This window comes from Thunnus thynnus, chromosome 4 (genome assembly GCF_963924715.1).
Source record: "Thunnus thynnus chromosome 4, fThuThy2.1, whole genome shotgun sequence".
Classification (NCBI taxonomy): Eukaryota; Metazoa; Chordata; class Actinopteri; order Scombriformes; family Scombridae; genus Thunnus; species Thunnus thynnus.
In genome coordinates, this window is record NC_089520.1 from 3,599,949 (window position 1) to 3,618,133 (window position 18,185).

At 39.4% G+C, this 18,185-nt stretch overlaps 1 protein-coding gene and 1 long non-coding RNA gene across 15 annotated transcripts in view; one reads left to right on the forward strand and one right to left on the reverse strand.

Annotated features, from left to right (window-relative positions):
- LOC137180918 (dedicator of cytokinesis protein 3-like) overlaps positions 1–18,185 on the forward strand; it is a 213,562-nt gene that overhangs the window by 40,013 nt on the left and 155,364 nt on the right. The gene's annotated exons all lie outside the window — the stretch shown is intronic.
- Positions 11,497–13,388, reverse strand: LOC137182208 (uncharacterized). 2 transcript variants are annotated; one of them, XR_010928277.1, is made up of 3 exons: positions 11,978–13,388; positions 11,757–11,858; positions 11,497–11,689 (listed from the first exon to the last, which is right to left on the reverse strand). It is a non-coding gene; the product is annotated as an uncharacterized lncRNA (long non-coding RNA). The 2 variants fall into 2 exon arrangements; XR_010928276.1 differs by having other exon boundaries at positions 11,757–13,388.

Sequence of the window (18,185 nt, forward strand, 5' to 3'; positions counted from 1 at the left end):
AGGCTTGTTTGCTGATGTTGTAGTTTCCTCCAGCTGCTACTAGATGTTACTAAAGAGCCATAGTTTACTGATAATAGTTGAAAAGCTGCATATGTCAGTTTTATGTGGGTGTGTGTGTGTGTGGATGTTCTCTTTTGTTGGTTTCTTCGTGTGGGAACCAGCTTGTGTGTCTTCTCTGCTGTTTTGATGTACAAACTGTCTTTATAACTCAGTGAGTCACGTTCTGTGTCAGTCACATATGTTACAGTATCTTCTCCTTCACTTTACCTGCAACCTCAAAGTATCTGTGGTATAAATACTGTGTGTGCATGTTGTAACTGCGGCTCTTACCGCCCCCAACAAACTATTTCATATAGAAGTAAGAAACCAGCCAAAATATAAAAACTGACAAGTATCCCTCTGATGTACAGACGGTTGTTTCTGGGAAAATAAAGGTTCTGCAAATACATTCATGATGTTAGATATGAAAAACTAAAGGAACACTGGACTACGAATCATAAATGAGATGAATATGTATTAACACTGAGATTAAAATAAGTGGGATGCATATCATGATGATACTTCAACAAATAAAAATGCTCCAGATTTCAAAGGTCAAGATCACTGAAGATGTTTTTCTCCTGCTTGAACTGTAGATGCAGAGACCAACTCACTCACTACACAGAAATACAGTTAAAAATACAAAAAGACAAGAGAAAGTTTGCAAGAGTTTTGCATGTACTCGATAATAATAGATAACGAGAAACCCATCTGGAGAGAAGATGAAGCTAAACTTAATGTTACTCAGTGGGAAACTTCATTAAATGACCTCCTGTGTCTCTTCTATGATGCAGCTAGTTTAAACATAGACATGAAACAACTCCATCATCACTTTGATGCTCATTTTTATTTACAATCAAAAGGCCCAGATGACCATCTGACTTCACAACTTATACAAAAGTAAATAATAGAGCATGAATGCAATAAAATGTATGAAATAAAAAGCTTGGCTGGTTTACTTTTATTATTAGAGGAGCCCAAATGGTCGCAGTATCAGAGTATACAAACCTCTGGGACGTCGTCCAGATAATATTATTATATTTATTTGCTCTGTGTTCCATTTCAGTAAGTAGTTTCTGTCTTTTACCCACAAACACTAACAGTATCTAAGGTTTACTGGAGCTGAACAATTGGCGGGCACAACTATTACAGGCTTGCAGTTTATATTAATTTATCAAAAGTGCTCCGCAAATTACATTTAGAGAAAGCTGCAAGGCAGAATAATAACATATATATTACCTGTTATCAAGGAAAATGGCGGAAAAGTATGTGTTGTCTCTAAATTCCATCGAGGTCAAGAATTTACAGAATACAACGCAGCTCAGTGCTTTCTGTGTGGCGTCTAGGGATGTGCAGAGAGCCCAGTATTTGTATTTGTATCTGTATCTGTTGAGACAGCAAAATTATTTGTATTTGTATTCGAATAAAAGTGGAAAGAGCCTTGTCTTTATTACGCTTATAATTTCAGAAAATTAAAGATGAAAATTAAAGTGGTGTCCAAATTAAGAAATGTGCATCATGTAGCAGGTGGATGTGACTCCCCTCACTGAGACCTGCTGATAGACGTCACAGCGGAGCAGAGGAGAGACACTGAGATAGCAACTATAACTGACCTTTTTTTTTTCTTCCCAAAAACAAATCATTTTTAAAATATTTGTATGAAACAAATATTCATAAAAACCCCACTATTTGTGCTTTGCCGAATAACGTATTTGTATTAGTGGCGTCCCAAGGCTTCAGTCTGCTGATGCACTTATGCAACTATAGGGCTTCAATTCATCCTGCTGCACGTCTCTTGTTTACCTGTTTCTCCTGTTATAGATACTGTAGATAGACACTAAAACCTTACCAGAAGTGCTGCAGATGTCCAGAGAAGGATGAAGTTCCCACTCTCCTTAAAAAAGCTAAATAATAAATCTAACCGTATTGCTTTTCCTCCCACCGAGACACCTCGGGGTTGTTCCCCTAGTGTAGGAATTTGCTGTAGACAGAGCTGGGCTTATGTAACAGAGGGCTTCACTCTGACCCAAATGGAAAAGACAAAGCCTGCAGCCGCTCTGCCGTGGGTTACAGTACTGTAGCCAGCAAATTTAGAAGCTGATGAATGATTCAATACATCACTGCAGGCAACCAGCTGAACTAAACAGTTAAGATGGGAGATTATGCTCTTGCCTCTGAGTTTTGGAAACAAAACACATGATTATTAAATCTGTTCTTTATTTATATTTCTATTTAATTGTGTTTTGTTGAGGGGAATATGGAGGCCCAGAGGTTAGAGACTCTCACAGGAGTCACGTTACATATTAATGCAGCAGAAGAGTCACGTCGGTTGTGGATCATCAACGTCCATTCCCACCTCATTAATGACACAACAACTCCAAGGAAGGTTAGAATAAAATAAAAAAAAGATAATCAGCAAGAAAACCTATTTAAAAGCGCTTCAGCAGGCCGTGAGGAACATTAGCATCTGCCTCGTCTTTCTCTCTCTCCACCGACGATAACGCTGCTCTCGTTTATCCAGCATCATTTATCTCAGGGATCTCCCAATTCCAGCCACTTAATACGAAGCACTACCCTCGGCTCTCTGAGCCAAAACATTTATCGAACATCGCCGCGTTCAGCCATTAGAGGAAAATGGGTCCGTAGATGCTTTGCTTTAATGATAATGTGATACCTTATTGATCCCAGTATAGGGAAACTGTCTCCTTTCACATGCAGGTCAGAGGTCGACTCTAGACTGATAGAAAGAAAACAAATCCTGATTTTTAAAGCAGTTACAAAGTTCTTCTTAGTCAAAACCTACAAATCTAATAAAACAGAACAGACAGACTGGAGTGTTGAGATATTTCCCAGGTTAACTGCTGCTAAATAGGACAGTAAACACTCAGATTGCAGGTTTGCCAGTGTGACGTCTCCCAAAGGCTGTAAAAATATAGATGAAGAAGAAATGAACTCCCTCAGCAGCCTGGTCATCCATCTGAAGAGCGAGGGGGGATAAATTAGTGTGAATATATAATGAGCGGTAACTTGTAAACACAGAAGTAATTGTCTTATTGTTTGGTGACACAGATCACACACACACACACACAAGGAACTCAACACATGATTTAGAAGCTGATTGCTGCTACAGATGTCGCTTCAGTATGCAGCTTGTATAGTGTGTGTTGAGCTTAAAATCAATCAGTGAGAGTTTCCAGTCAAAAAAAAGTGCCAAAATCAATCATTTCTGTTCAATTCTGGCTGCTGAAATGTGCATATATTACCTGTAAACAATTACAATCCACAGTTTGATGTATGAAGTGAGAGAGAGAGAGTGAAGTAAGGATGAAGGAGAGGAACTAGGAAGCAGTTTATGAAGTACTCATCCATGTCACAGCGTCCTTCACGGAGTCATCCAATCCCCACATCACATGTTTTATTCAAAGTGCTGAGTCAGCTATCCAATAGGCAAACACCAGCATCACTGGTCCAAAGGTCATCGGAGTGAAGTAGCTTGAATCCCAATAACGTGCTCCGGTATTCTTCATCATGTGGAGAGAAGCAGAACAACCACGAGCCCTTTAGAATAGAAATTCATATTTTATTAAGACTGTATAAAGTTCACTGTTTCTTTGTGAATAGTAAATATGACCGAGATTCAAATGAATGTCACTGCTCTGTAAACTAGATGTTATTACAACATAAAAATGTATTTTAATGAATAAACTGAAAGATAGTGAAAGATAACGACATTAAAACTTTAAGATGCTTCAACCAAAGGATCTCTCTCATGATGCTCTCTTGAGGAAATAAAGACGCTTCCGACTGCTCCGATATTTAATAACATGATGCATAAATGCTGTCAGTGATTATTTTTGTCCATCAAATTGTCCACACATGTATTTAAAGGCTTAGAGAGAATTATGGACGACAGAACACGCCCTCATCGTTATAAACTGACCCGTCAAAACCATTCATATAAGCAGCAAAGACGGAGGTTGAAGTCAATATATTAAATGTGATTTATTGTTGCATAAATCACATCTCAGTCCTGTCAAAGCCTAATAAACCTGGTCTGCTTCTCTGTATAGAGAACATGTCTTTATCTTTGTGATTAATGAAAGTAATCAATAAGAAATCAGACAATGAAAGTTAATGTTAGTTCATTTATTGTAGTTCTCCAACATATTTTGTACAATGAGAGTAAAAATTGATGTTTTTTTGCTTGTTTTCTAGTTGTGTATTCTACTCCAGGGTCAAAGACCAGACAAGCCTTTTTTTGAGTTTATTAAATTAACAAACAAGAGAAGTAAATACATTTATAACATATGAAACTATATTGTCTACTTTATCATTTCATTTGTATCTGGAGAAAATGAAGCGGAAACATATGTATGAAATAATGTTATGAACTTCAATATCACTATCACATTTTTAACTAAATATATACAATTCAAAATAAAAGCACACTTTCACTTTCTAGGTATATTGTTATGAGTGCTAATATTGTTATATTAAAAGGATTTTGCATTATTGTTTTGTTTTAATATTAAAATCAATATTGGGTTCATTTGAGGTCATTCAGTGTGATGAGATCAGGAAGCCGTTTTGAAATCGTATCATAAACTGATGGTCATGTGACAATCTGTGACATCATCAAAAGGACCCCTGAAGACCCCATTAATTACCATTAATTAGTTTTTTTGAGTTTCAATGAAGTGCTTAAATATAATACTTTAATAAATCTTATACATCCTCTCAGTTCTCTTTGTATTATCAATTTTATTACACTGAATGACTGAATTTACGGGTCGTCGTTAAGAAATCGGAGTAAAAATGTTTTGCTAAAAAAATATTACAGTGAAATAATAAACACTCTAATGTCCTGAACAAAGAAGACATTTGAAGTTGTAGGATTATTTTTTTGGTGTTTGAAAACCCAGTTTCATCTTTGACCCTCTAGCATCATACATGTTTTTTTCATTAACAGCTACAGATTCAGTTTTGTTATGAATTAAACAAAAATGCACTTCAATGTGTAACAAGTCTTAGAATGAATTCGATAGGTGGGAGTCCGTTTTCATCCTTCCTCCAGGTCAATCCTCCCAGCGTCAGGGCAGAGAGCCGACCCTAAAAACAATCCAGGTGAATGTGTTGGTGTGTCTGATGCTGAGGTGGAGGTAAAGACGATGCGGTCACAGCTTTTTTGGACCGATTCCACCAACAAGTAAAATGTTTAATATGAGCAGCCAGCCTCTTCCCAGCTCTGTGATGTCATATCTAAATATGGCCACATATTTATTCATTTATTTATGTGGGCATTTACATATGCTAAATCCTCCTTGATGTTATATTTGTAATTAAATGCATGTATATTAATGCTAAACACTTGTGTTTATGCATGTGATGCATATAATAAACATGTTACATTAAGAATCTAGGCTAAATTAAATTAATCTGCTGCGGTTTGAGATGTTCAACTACAGGACATTAGGAGAGGCTACGCTGGAAAACAACATGTCCAATCAGGAAATGCAAGTATTTTTACACCGGAAAATTACCTCGTATCTCCCCTGAGCATGAATGAGCTCATGCAAACAACATATACACTGTAAACAGGACATTTGCACGCGATATGTTTCTCAGTTGGGGAATACAAGGCTTCATAATGTGGATCTAATATTTCTGCTGTGACCTTAAAGTGTCTCAACAATAAAGAATAAAGTAGTGGAATTGCTCGGCACGGTTTTGAATTTTTAACAACGTTTGTATCTCCGTTCAAGTTGAGCTACCTCAACTTGAACGGAGTAATTTTATGTCTTGCACTACCTTTCTGCTCCTAATGTGAGGTAATTGAGTGTGTTATGTTTTTGTGATGGCGTCTGTCTGAGTGTAGCCACATTATTGTAAACATCATACATAATAGAACCATGATACTCACACTGTCCCCTCTGGAGGAGAACATCTCATTAGATTTTATATCACCTTGCTGCATATATTTAAATATTAATGAGGAAAAAAGTTTTAAATAAACTACGTCTGCTAACTTTGTCAGATAGGACGGTCCTATTACCAGTCAGGGATTATATGAAAACATATACTGATGATAGAAAACATGTTGGTGTGTTTCTCCTCATGGTTCTACCTGTGAACTCTCCTCTGCTGCTCTACTGTGATTCATCATTTTAGTCCCAACAGCTGTTTGTTTTCACTCCATTCTTCTTTTCCCTAAACCTCCTCATCTCATTTAATCTCCACTCTTTCTTTCTGTCTCTGCCATCCCCTCTTCATCTCTTTCCATCTCTCCATCTCTCAACTCTCTATCTCTCTCTCTCTCTCTCTCTCTCTATCTCTTCATCTCTCCATCTCTCTCTCTCTCCATCTCTTCATCTCTCCATCTCTCTCTCCATCTCTCCATCTCTTCATTTCTCCATCTCTCCATCTCCATCTCTCCATCTCTCCCTCCTGAGGCAGCTGCTCTGTGACAGAACCAATCACAGCACTAATCACTTTGAAATAAGACAATAAAGATCAATTATGATACAACAATCATTATTCTGCAGTTCAAAGCAGAAACAATCAGATTCAGACGTGAGGAGGATTTCAATTTTCAATAATAAAAGTGCGACTAAAATAAATAATTTCCTCTGTCTTTATTTTAACACTGAATCACAAATACCCCAAAAATATGTCCTCTGCCCACTGACAACAGTAAACACTTCTCAGCCAGGATGATGTCATACTTCTAAGTTTTGTATTTCCAGTGATGCTGTCTGGCTGTTTGTCCCTGTAAATATCACAAGTGACAAAAGAGTTGGAGTCACTTTAACATAGCGTTAGCTGCTAACGCTAGCATCACTTGCCCTGTTGACCTCTCTCTGTAACCTTAAACCATTAACCTTCATTCTCTTAAATGAACAGTGAGGTTTGAAGGCTGCTGATATAACGCCAGGTTAAAGAAATGCAGGAAAGCAGAACGTTACCTTGAAAAAATTGTTGTTTTTTACAGCCATATAGATTTTTTTTCTGAATGTAATGCTGACTTTGAGTTGGATCTGTGTATCTGTGTATCTCTGAGTCTGATATGCATCAGTAAATCCTCGAACTACTATTATCAATCCATCTCTAACTCTCAATCTCTTTGTTTCAGCTGCTTTCATTTTTCATTCCTCCAATTTAGCTCTGACTTCCTCCCTCATCCCCTCCTCATTTCTCTGTGTGGCCGCTGCTTTATCAATCATCTCTCTCTCTCTCTCTCTCTCTCTCTCTCTCTCTCTCTCTCTCTCTCTCTTTCTCTCCATCCATCTCTCTCGGGGTAAATGTGCTCCGAGCAGAAATAAAGAATTCAATCCTCCCAACTTTTATTTCCCAAAGTGGTCCTTGTGTAACGATATTGGCCCGGCTTTTATTTTTTCTTCTTCTTCTTCTTCTTTTAGCCGACTAAATTTTATTAGAGTTGTTCTTGCCAACAAAGAGTGTGTGAATTGGGACTGACCTCGAACTCTCCCGTCTTTGTCTGGCAGAGAGATTATGAAGCCATTTCATATTTCAATTTCACTCATCAAATCCCCTGCTCTCAGCTGGATGAAGCTCTCTGTCTCTCTGTCTGTCACACACACACACAATCACACACACACACACACAACACACACACACACACACACACAATCACACACACACACACACACAATCACACACACACACACACACACAATCACACACACACAACACACACACACACACACAACACACACACACACAATCACACACACACACAACACACACACACACACAACACACACACACACACACACAATCACACACACACACACACACAACACACACACACACACACACACACACACACACAATCACACACACACACAACACACACACACACACACACAATCACACACACACACAACACACACACACACACAACACACACACACACACACACAATCACACACACACACAATCACACACACACACACGTGCATGCACACATACTGCAGTTTGCCTCAAATTTCTTGAAAAATGCAGCATTTATTGTAATTAACCACTTAATTATTCATTTTCTATTTTAAAAAGGTTTTTATTTCAAGAGATACTTGAACAGAGAATATTTAACCAAACGGTTGACGGTCATATGGAAAAACAATCTTTTATGTGTGTGTTGAAGTGGTGATAAACTGTGTATTGTGGCGTTTTGTAGTAATTTAATTAAGAAAACCATTAACAGTAACGATGAAAAGATGGGAAATGTCTGTTTTTGACTAATCTAGTGAATTACTGTAAATACAGGACTAATTAAGGTACTTCATCACATTGATTAAACAGTCTTGCTCAGTGACTTGCATCATCGCCCACAGTGGACTTGTGGGATGTACTGAATAGACATTATATAGAAAAGTCTCTATTGGTTGACAAATCTTTATGATCTCATACTTAACATAACATTTTTAGCATTTAAGCAAGTTTGGTCTTTGACTAGATTCAAATTTTCCAAATTCTTTGCACAAATGTGAAAAAAACAAACCCCTCTAAAAGTTGAACAGTGCAGTTGTTATTGCAGTACAACACATCTGCAACGGATCGATGCAGCTATTCTATCGTAGGAGACATTATGTACTCGATGCATTCAAAGTACAGGAAGCTTTTTGGCTTCAGTCCTGTAGTGCAACGATCTTTTCACCAAGGTTTTCTGCTGTCAAGGACTTTTTCAGACGTTTGATATGAAATAAATCCTCTCTGCTTGCTCGCCAGCATTGATTTTTTTATAATGCCTCTCTACCTTTTAGTCCTACATCTCAACGTTAAACCAAGAGCACGCCATCATTCATTAGTCCTTCTGGTTTACAGTATCACTGGTTATGCTCTTACTGTTCCAGGAATATGTTTAAATAAAGCTTTAGTGGAGTGTGAGAGTGATCAAACCCAACTAACCCACTTGTGTAGCTGTTAAAACCTTCTTAGGTGAGAGGTGATGCTGTAGCTGATAGTGTAGGCAGCTTGTTAAGGTCAGCCAAGTCTGTATATAGTGTGATGGTAAAGTGCATGTGGAACAGATTGACAGGGCGCACTAGTGAAGGCTTAGAGGTTACACAGCTTTATGTCACCTAACCCACTTTCAACACACACACACAGATTAACATGTTTCTGGGCTTTAGAAATAACGGCCAGTGATACGAGAGAGAGAGAGAGAAACAAGCTGTGAAGAAATTCAATTACAGCTGGAGACAAACCACAGGATGAGGAAATGAAAAGAGACAGATTTACAACGCAGCAGCCTTCAATATTAGTTTTTTTTTCTGTCTCTTATATTATACACGGACGTATTTTATTACAACTTCCTCGTCGGTGTACAGGAGACACAGGCCTAAAAATATTCACTGTATTTTAAACTCTTTAACTTTCTTTTCTTAATCTCAGGTGTTTCTTACATGTTAGGGATCAAAGTTTATGATCTGTTAGGTCCTATAATCAACTGAAAATTCAATTTATATTTTGTTTGTAGTTAAACCTTAAAGGAGAATGAAATATTTTACGAGCTCCTCTGGTCATTAGGAAATACATCATCATCAGTCTTATAAGAACGTAATAAGGTTTGCTGCTTTCATCGCTATACAAAAATGTGAATAGGTGGAGTTTATATAACATCTGAAGGAAGGTGGGAGAGTTTGTCAATTGTGAAACAGAGTAACTGCTGGAAAACGACACAATCACAAGTTAAATGTGTCATTAAAGAGCCTCTTAGGTAAAGCATTTACCTGTCACCGCTCAGTGACTGATGGTATGAGGTCGCGGTCGTGCTCAGCATCTATCTCCTGGCAGGAAATGTGTGTCACTCTATGAATATCAATGTTGAGATGCTGTAAAGGAGCATGCACGCTCAGCAAAAATTTAAAAGAGGCCAGCTCTGCAGGACATGGATCAAAATCTGTTATGAATGATTAATTATGAAAACAAAGAGAGCAGAACTGATGTGTCTGCCTCGGCGTTTAATTTATCTTAAGTTAGATGCCTCTGTTGTTGTTGTTCTTCTTCTTCTTCTTTGTGAAACTCATGCCTCACTATTTCACAAACTAGGAATCATCAAATTCTTTGTTGCTACTGATTTTGACAGTATATATTGTGCTTTAAATATAGAGAGAATGCCAATTTTATCATATTTCAAGATCCTTTGCCTCGTCGTTTTCTGTCAGACTTCAGTTGGATATCACTAGTTTTGGAGAAAAAGAAAGAAAATGTTCATCATTTACCTAATTTTTTTTTTCTCGCCTCCTTTGTTTTTTTACGCTTTTCGATTAATTGATTCATCGTTCATGTCCATGAAAAAGTGAAAACTGTCCGTCCCAGTTTCCCGGACCCCAAATATTCACACGTCCTGTTTTGTCAGACCAACAGTCCAAAGAGATATTTAGTTTACAAGAATATAGAACACAATAAAGCAGCAAATCATCACATCGGAGTAACTGGAACTCAAATATTTTGATCTTGTATTAAAGTAGTTGCAGACTAATTTAGTGTTGATCGACTAATTGACTAATTGCAGATTATCCTACGTTCTTGTGGAGCCCTCGTCACTGTACTGAGGCACCATTACAAGTTTTTTCTGTCTGCGGTAGTTTGACCTCAGCTGGTCGCTATCTGTGAGTTTTTCCTACTTATTGTCTAATATATGAACCATCCAGTCAGTCGGTGTGTATAAATGAATGTTTTGCACTTTCAGACAGACAATTTCACAGTTAGTTACAGCAAAACATCACTCTCATGAAACATGTCACCATATCCGGCTGTATAATCTGAGGTTTCTACTCTGAGCTCAGTCCAGCTCAGTTATTGTGCAAACAGGCTGTAAGCAGGAATGTTTCCCCCCCTCTGGGTACGGCTCGGCATTTTGGTGGGAAGCTGTTTTGGCCGGCTGTTGAGAGGATTAATGTTTGGGCCATTTTGTCCTGTGGTGGCCGGTAAGGGGGGGGGCACATAACAGCAGGGGGGAGTCATAGTTGGTAGTGCTATTGTGTTTATTTGTGTCTCTGGTTTGGTAGAACTGTACATTCCAGACCTTTTTTGTTGTTGTTTTTTTCAGTACATAATGTCATCTAAAATTAAACATAATGAGAGCAAAAATGTGTGTAGGTGGAGGTTTACCAATATATGTTTTTCACTGGTATTTTTAGCTGTGTGTTACAGGAGTATTGACGTAGCTGAAGAGTTTGTCTTATAGATGGAAAGATCATTATTGGAGCATTACTCTACTTCTACAGTATGATGTGACTGACTAGTTCCTACATTCAAATATCAAAATTCAAGTTTCATGAATAAAATATCATAAACTCTGGTTGGTTTTCCTCCTGGGTGTGATTCATTAGAGCAGACCAAACTCTGACCAAAACAACCTCACAGAGACCCTTTTGTTACGAGGGACTGCAGAACAAGTGAACCCAGATGCAGAAACAGATGAGGAGACTGGAACTGAGTAAAAGAGATTTATTGCAGAGCACAGGGAAGTTTGGGCTGGCAGCTGAGAGCCAGGAGCTGGGTCAGGGGCAGATAGAGGCAGAGGAAGCAGGTCCAGAGTGAGATCCAGGGAGACTGAAGGGCTGAAGGCAGAACAGCAGGATTTGACCAAACGAAGGGCAGGAAACTGGAGGCAGAGCAGGCGAGACTGCAGGGGAGACGAGACAAGAGTCAGGAAACAGGCAGAATCAGGCTGGAAACGTAGCAGCACTAACTGGTAGCAGAGACTACGATCAGGCAGAGACTGAATATCTGTAGAGGTCTTGATTATTGAGATGAGGTGCAGCTGGTGCAGCTCTGCTCTGACACCGACACACCTGCAGACAATCACACACACAGGGAGAGGAAAGCACTCAGGCAGTGACAGCAGGTTGAGGAGGCTTTGAATTAGAGGTAGAGGGTCTGGTGGATGATGTTCCAGGGACAGATGTAACACCTTTACAGGAGGTGGTCTCGGTCCGGTCCCAAACAAACTGGAGAGGTTCGTTGTGATGGGAACGTGATCCAACTTCTATCTGACCGACTACAAGCTGGACTCTGCAGATTTGAGCTAAACGGCTCCTGTAGCCAGGTGCACTTTGCATGCTGGGATGCAGATGAGTGAAATCAACAGTTGCTAGCAGCTAGCTGGAGAATAAACAGAGGTCCAACCTGGACTAACAACAAAGACTGTTGCATTTTTGATATTTGGGCAGATAGGATCTTCTTCTTTTGTTTCTCACACACATCTGACCAATGAGTGGAGAGAATGTTTTTATGTGGCTGATAGTTATAGATGCATTTTGGTTCAGTTGGATTTTTCTCTGTGTGAAAAGAAACCAAACCGAGTCGACCAACTGATCCACTGATCCAGACCAGAGCGAACAAACCAGACCATCCTGGGTCCATGTCCTTATGACAACATGTGTTGTCAGCATAATATTAAAGGATTTTGGTTAGATTTTATGCTGCCCATTTGACAGTAGCAGCTTCTGAACAGCTGCTTGTTTAGTTCGTCTCACATTCTTTCATCCTTCTGTTTGTCGTGTCCCTCTGTGACATGTGGTCCAGTTTTCATCCAACATCAGCAACCGTGACTTTCATCCTCTCTCTCTCTCTCTCTCTCTCTCTCTCTGCTGTACTGTACTGTATATCTCTATCTGCTCTCTCTCTTCTTCCATCCCTCCATATCAGTGACCTTTTGGACTAATATTAATTTTTCATCTCTCCTCATCCACTGACATATAAACCCTTCTATTTTGATCTCTGGGACATTCAATTAGCTCAATTATCTCAACCAAAAACACACACGTCTTCCAGCCTTCTATCTTCGTCAATCATCCGTATCTCCCCCTCTTCATCCTTACTTCTCTTTCCTCTCCTCTTGAGTCCCTCTCTGTGTCTTTCTCTCTCTTCCTCCGTCGTCCTCGCTCAGCTGAAGGTTTGTGCCCGAGAGCAGCTGTATTTTGCATCCTGAGTGACTTTTGACAAGAGAGAGAGAGAGAGAGAGAGAGCGGGGACGAGCGATGGAGTGCTCTCAGTGAGAGAAGAGATAAAAGCATAGCTGACCTTGTCCGAGATAGGCAGAGGATAAATTTCTCAGATGAAAGCAGCAGCAGCAGCAGCAGCAGCAGCGGAGGAGAGTAGCTCCCTGCAGAATTGTCCATCACAAATACTTTCTGCATTTGTTTACTTTTTGTTTTTCTTAAAGTAAACCTGCACTTCGCTTGTTTTAGCGTCTAATGTAAAACTCAGCATCATCTCCATCTTCCCTCCGTCTGCCGTCACAACACCATCCTCATCTCGCTATATTTATCTCCTTATTTGTCGAGTCATTCTCTCCGAACAGAGACCTTCTGTGTGTCTTTTATCCCATATCCATCCATTCCTCTTTAATTTTCCTCCTCTCCGCATGACACATCGTTCCTCTCTCTCTCTCTCCCCTCCATCCAATTCCCCTCCATCGCTCACTCTCTCGTCCCGATGGCATCTAATTCCCCGGCAATATTGTCACTGTATATCAAGTTTCATGGGCTTATTGCTCGGGCCTACACGCAAGTTTCTCCCTCTCCTCTCTTTTTCGCCCTGAACTTTTCCATCATTTCATCACCCGATCACTCCTTCTTCTCCTCTCCCAGAACATCTAAATCCCGGGTAATTCTTCCTGTTTTCAAGCCTTAACATCCATCTGCTCCCTCACCTCCTTGTATTTCTCTTTCTTCTGCTGTATACTCCACATGTACATGCCCTTTCCTCTGTTTTCACACTGTCCCTCCATCTCTTTATCCCTCGCTCTTTCACCTCTTGTCCGATATCTAGTTTCATGTTGTACAGAGAATTACTGACTCATTCGTCTCCTCTGAGTTCTCCTTATCTCCCTCTGTTTCATTTCACTTTTATTCCTTTACATTCTGCCACGTTTATCATCCAAGATTTATCCTTCCTGAAAACATGTCTGGCCCAGCACTCCTCCATCCCTACAGCCTGCTTTTTCCTCCTCCTTTGACATCTGTCCATCTCTCTTCTCTTCTCCTGTGCCTGATATATATATATATATATATTTTATCCATCTGCTGTTTGCTATCTGAAGTTATATTTTTGTCCCAGGTCCAGAGATAAACAGACTAGAGGCTGAATTTGAATCTAATCTGAAAATCTGACTGTCAGAGTTGGATTTTGGTGTGTTTATATTCTTGTGGCCAGACCATAATAATCCCCCGGGGACAGCAAACAGCCCACTTTACTGTTTATCTATCTCTGTGTCATTGTTTTGTCCCCTTTTTCACAGTGACTTGCGTCTTTTGGGGGAAACTGGCTGCAGCGTGTGTGTGTGTGTGTGTGTGTGTGTGTGTGTGTGTGTGTGTGTGTGTGTGTGTGAGTGTGAGTGTGTGTGTGTGTCTTGGTGTGAGAGAACAGGGTTCGTGTTTGCACTAATGAGTTGTATATAATGAAGCTTGATGGTTATGATGATCATTTACATGTGAGTGCCTGATTTTCCTGTTTGTAAATGATTACACATTAAGCACTAATGATCCACTCAAATCTAATTCTTATAATTTGTGAGATTCAATAAGGTCTTTGGCTCAGGAAGCAAAGTTCTGCATCTTCAGGCTGTGAAGCAATATGCTCGGTATTAGATATAAATGTTTGTTAAAGTCTGTGTTCAGCAGCAGAAGAAGCACAGATGAAACTGCACTAAAAGATCAATGTAGAAAAAACAAATTCAACTCAAAATTCTGAAGATTAAAACTCAGGAGAGAAACATTTTATGAAACATGAATAGTTTAATAGTTTTGTTATGTCCCAGGTGATGAAACATGTTGACAGATACAGTGAAGGTTTAAACTAAAACAAAACAACAACACTGGTTGTTTGTTCAGAACCTGCCATGTTAAAGCTGCCCTGTGGCGCTTTCCTGTAAACAAACACAAGTTATGTTTACATTCAATGTTACTCACCAGAACATATTGTGTTGTGTGTATCCTTCAGGTCTAACAAAAGTGTTGAATGTGTTCCCTCCCTCATATAAGTATTATATAAGTATTTTAAATCCTGCATTGTTTACCTCCATGTTTACTAGCCGCTGCGTCGCTGCGTTTGTTGGGCGTTAGGAAGGAGAAGTGGGGTGACTGCTCCTCTCGTGAACACGCAGAGCTCTTTGCTGCTGCCGTCGGAGTTCACGACGGTTCGACTTTCGCCGTGACTCACCTTGTGACCATGGCAACCGCAGAAACTACAGTGAGGGAAAAGCATTCAGGAAATGATACAGGAGCTAATTTTACTGGTTATTAGAGCTACATCTGCTTCAAAGTCTGATTATTTGAGGCAGGAAATAACATTTATGATACTAGTTAACAAAACTTCCTGTGTATCACTCACCTAGCCCTCTGTTGAAGTTACAATTCACTCTATTTAACAGTGTGATGAGATTGTATTAGATACATAGCAGCAGCCTGCGGGCCAAACCATCATCTTTCCCGACTCTAACCAAGCGGTTTTTGTGCCTAAACCTGCACCAGGTTGGGTGGTTCTAGAGTGCATGGTACAATCAACCTATGTGGTCATTATTAATTAATTATTAGGACGTGTCGTCATTATCAAAGCGTCTGTTTTGCAAACTGGAGAAATGTTCAGCGTAGGCAGAGGTTTGCGCTCTGCTGAGTGCTTTACGGCCTGAAGGCAAACATGATGCGTGTTTGCATGAGAGATCATTTCAGTCATCAGTTAGAGAGGAAAGAAAGAAGAAAACATGAGATATGAGGTCTTTCTCAAATACTGATTGTATCTAGGATGCAACACTGAGGACAGGAAGTGAGCTGTCTCTTCTTCCTCAGCTGATTTTCCACATCAACACAGATCAATATTTTCCTCACAGTAAACGACTGATTTTAGAGCTTTTAGCTGTATGTGTATGTGCGTGTGTTTGTATGTTTGTGTTTGTGTGTGTGTCAGCACCCAAAGCTATTTTTGCAAAGCTGCAGTCTGTTGTGAATTAGTGAAAGTGGCTGGGCAGATATCAACATCTGTCTCTTGCAGCTAATTATATGAAGTACAGAGGAGAGAGTGTATAGTAGACGACTTCATGGATGTTACAAGGTCAATAAATTATTCAGTGTTGTTTAAACCTCGTCTAGTGAAGTGTCCTTAATCATGACACACATGCTCGGCAGCTTTTACAACCACTATTTACTCATTTCAGAGAGACACTACCCCACTGAAACACCAACATTGTTTCTTAGAATCTCAACACAAGTCCAAAGATGTTGCAATACAGATAAATAGACACTATTCAACCACCACAGACAGTTCTTATCATCATTTTATTCATGTAATGGTTGTTTGCCTACCATGAAATCTAAAACCAAAGAATATTCTAGCAAATGTACCACACCTGAACCCTTCCCTCTATCAGCTGTTGTCCAACTGTACCGAGGCACCGTCTTTGGATTTCTCCACATGTTGAAGTCGTGTACACGAGGCTGGAATATGAGCAATACTCTGTTTGAAGGGTGTGAAGTGTAAGAAGTGGATTGAACAGTGTCAGCTCTGACGTAAGCTGCAAATATTAGCATGTCCGGCTAACTAGCTTAATGTTACCTACAGTAGTGACTGAGTGTTACTTTCAAGGTCATTCTAAATTATTTTCTGGGGTTCATTGCCAGTTCATGATAGTCCATCAAGCTGGTCTTGGATGTTGGAGAGTTTAGTGTAACGTTGGTGGCTCTGTCCTGCTCTGTTGGATTTGGGGCAGCCAAACTTTAGTCCTCACCCTAAAAGCTTTTATCTTATCTTCTCTCAATGATAAAAGTGAAATATACTGTTTGAAAATACAAACAATGAGGAATACATCTAACTCTGCCTCCAAGTATGTAAGACAAGCAGTCAAACAGTCTGATCTTACATATTTCTTTATACTTATAACACTGAGGCTAACTAGCTCTATAATGTAAAACAAGAAGAATGTTGTTTCTTTATTTCCATGTCTTCTACAGGATGATGCCTTTTTTCCTGGGACCTTAGCATTAGCCTCATTCTTTTAGCACAATGTAATGTATGTAGCCATAAACTGCATATTTAAGACTCTTTTTGCAGGACTCTCTTTTTGAAACGGGCTGTTGCTGACGGCGTTTTCAACCAGCTTGCTAGCTACAGCTGATAAAATCTCTCAGCAACAGTTGTCAATTCAGACAAAATCGATGGTTGCCGGCTAGAAATCAGAAGCTGCTTTTGTTTACTTGTGTGAAATAAAGGACCCACTGTTTCAAAAATAACTAAGAATTTTGATGGTTAATTTGCCATCATTATTATTGTAAACCAGGAAGCTTCACACACACACACACACACACACACACACACACACACACACGTAGCAACAGTAACTAAGTGATTCAGGACGTAGTGAACGGTCAGTTCACGTAGCAGGAGCTGTCCGTTCAGCACCACAAAACCACAACACAAGACCACAGTGTAATACCTCTAGAAACAATAAAATGACTGTGTTCTTATTAAATGAATTCATTCACATTTGTTCTGGTATTTAGACTCTCAGAAGGTTCAGTCTGCTGTATCATGATTGCACTTTTAAAATAATCTGACAATAGTGTGTTTTAAAAATCTGGTTACTGGAGTAATCTTGTCAAAAAGACATGTTTATCTAAACACAATAAAACAGAACAAATCTCCTGGACTGAACTCTAATAATCCCAGTTGGAGTTTTCCAGCCATTTCTAGATGTTATTCATTGATCCAGGAAAACACACAGGGAGGATTGTTCAACCTTAACACCTGGTTTCATGAGATGTCTCTACATCACAAGAAGTACAATATATAATCAATATAATATTAGGGTCAAAGGGCAGACAGTGAGTTTTTATTCAATTCATTTTATTTGTAAGGGACCATGTACAGGATGAAACATAAATGTTACCATTTTTATGACACTTTTTTTTATTTTTGGTCAAATCACTTGAGGCTTCGGGCTGGAATTGGCTCAAATCCAATTCCTGAAATATCCTCCAGCCTGTCAGATCCTGCTGTACAGGGTGAATATTATGGTCATAATAATAGACCTCTGTTGTGGTGCTGATTTTGCTGTGGGACGGACTTAATATGTCCCGGCTTCACACTGGACTAACAGCGGTCACATACTGCTGGAATCAACTCCA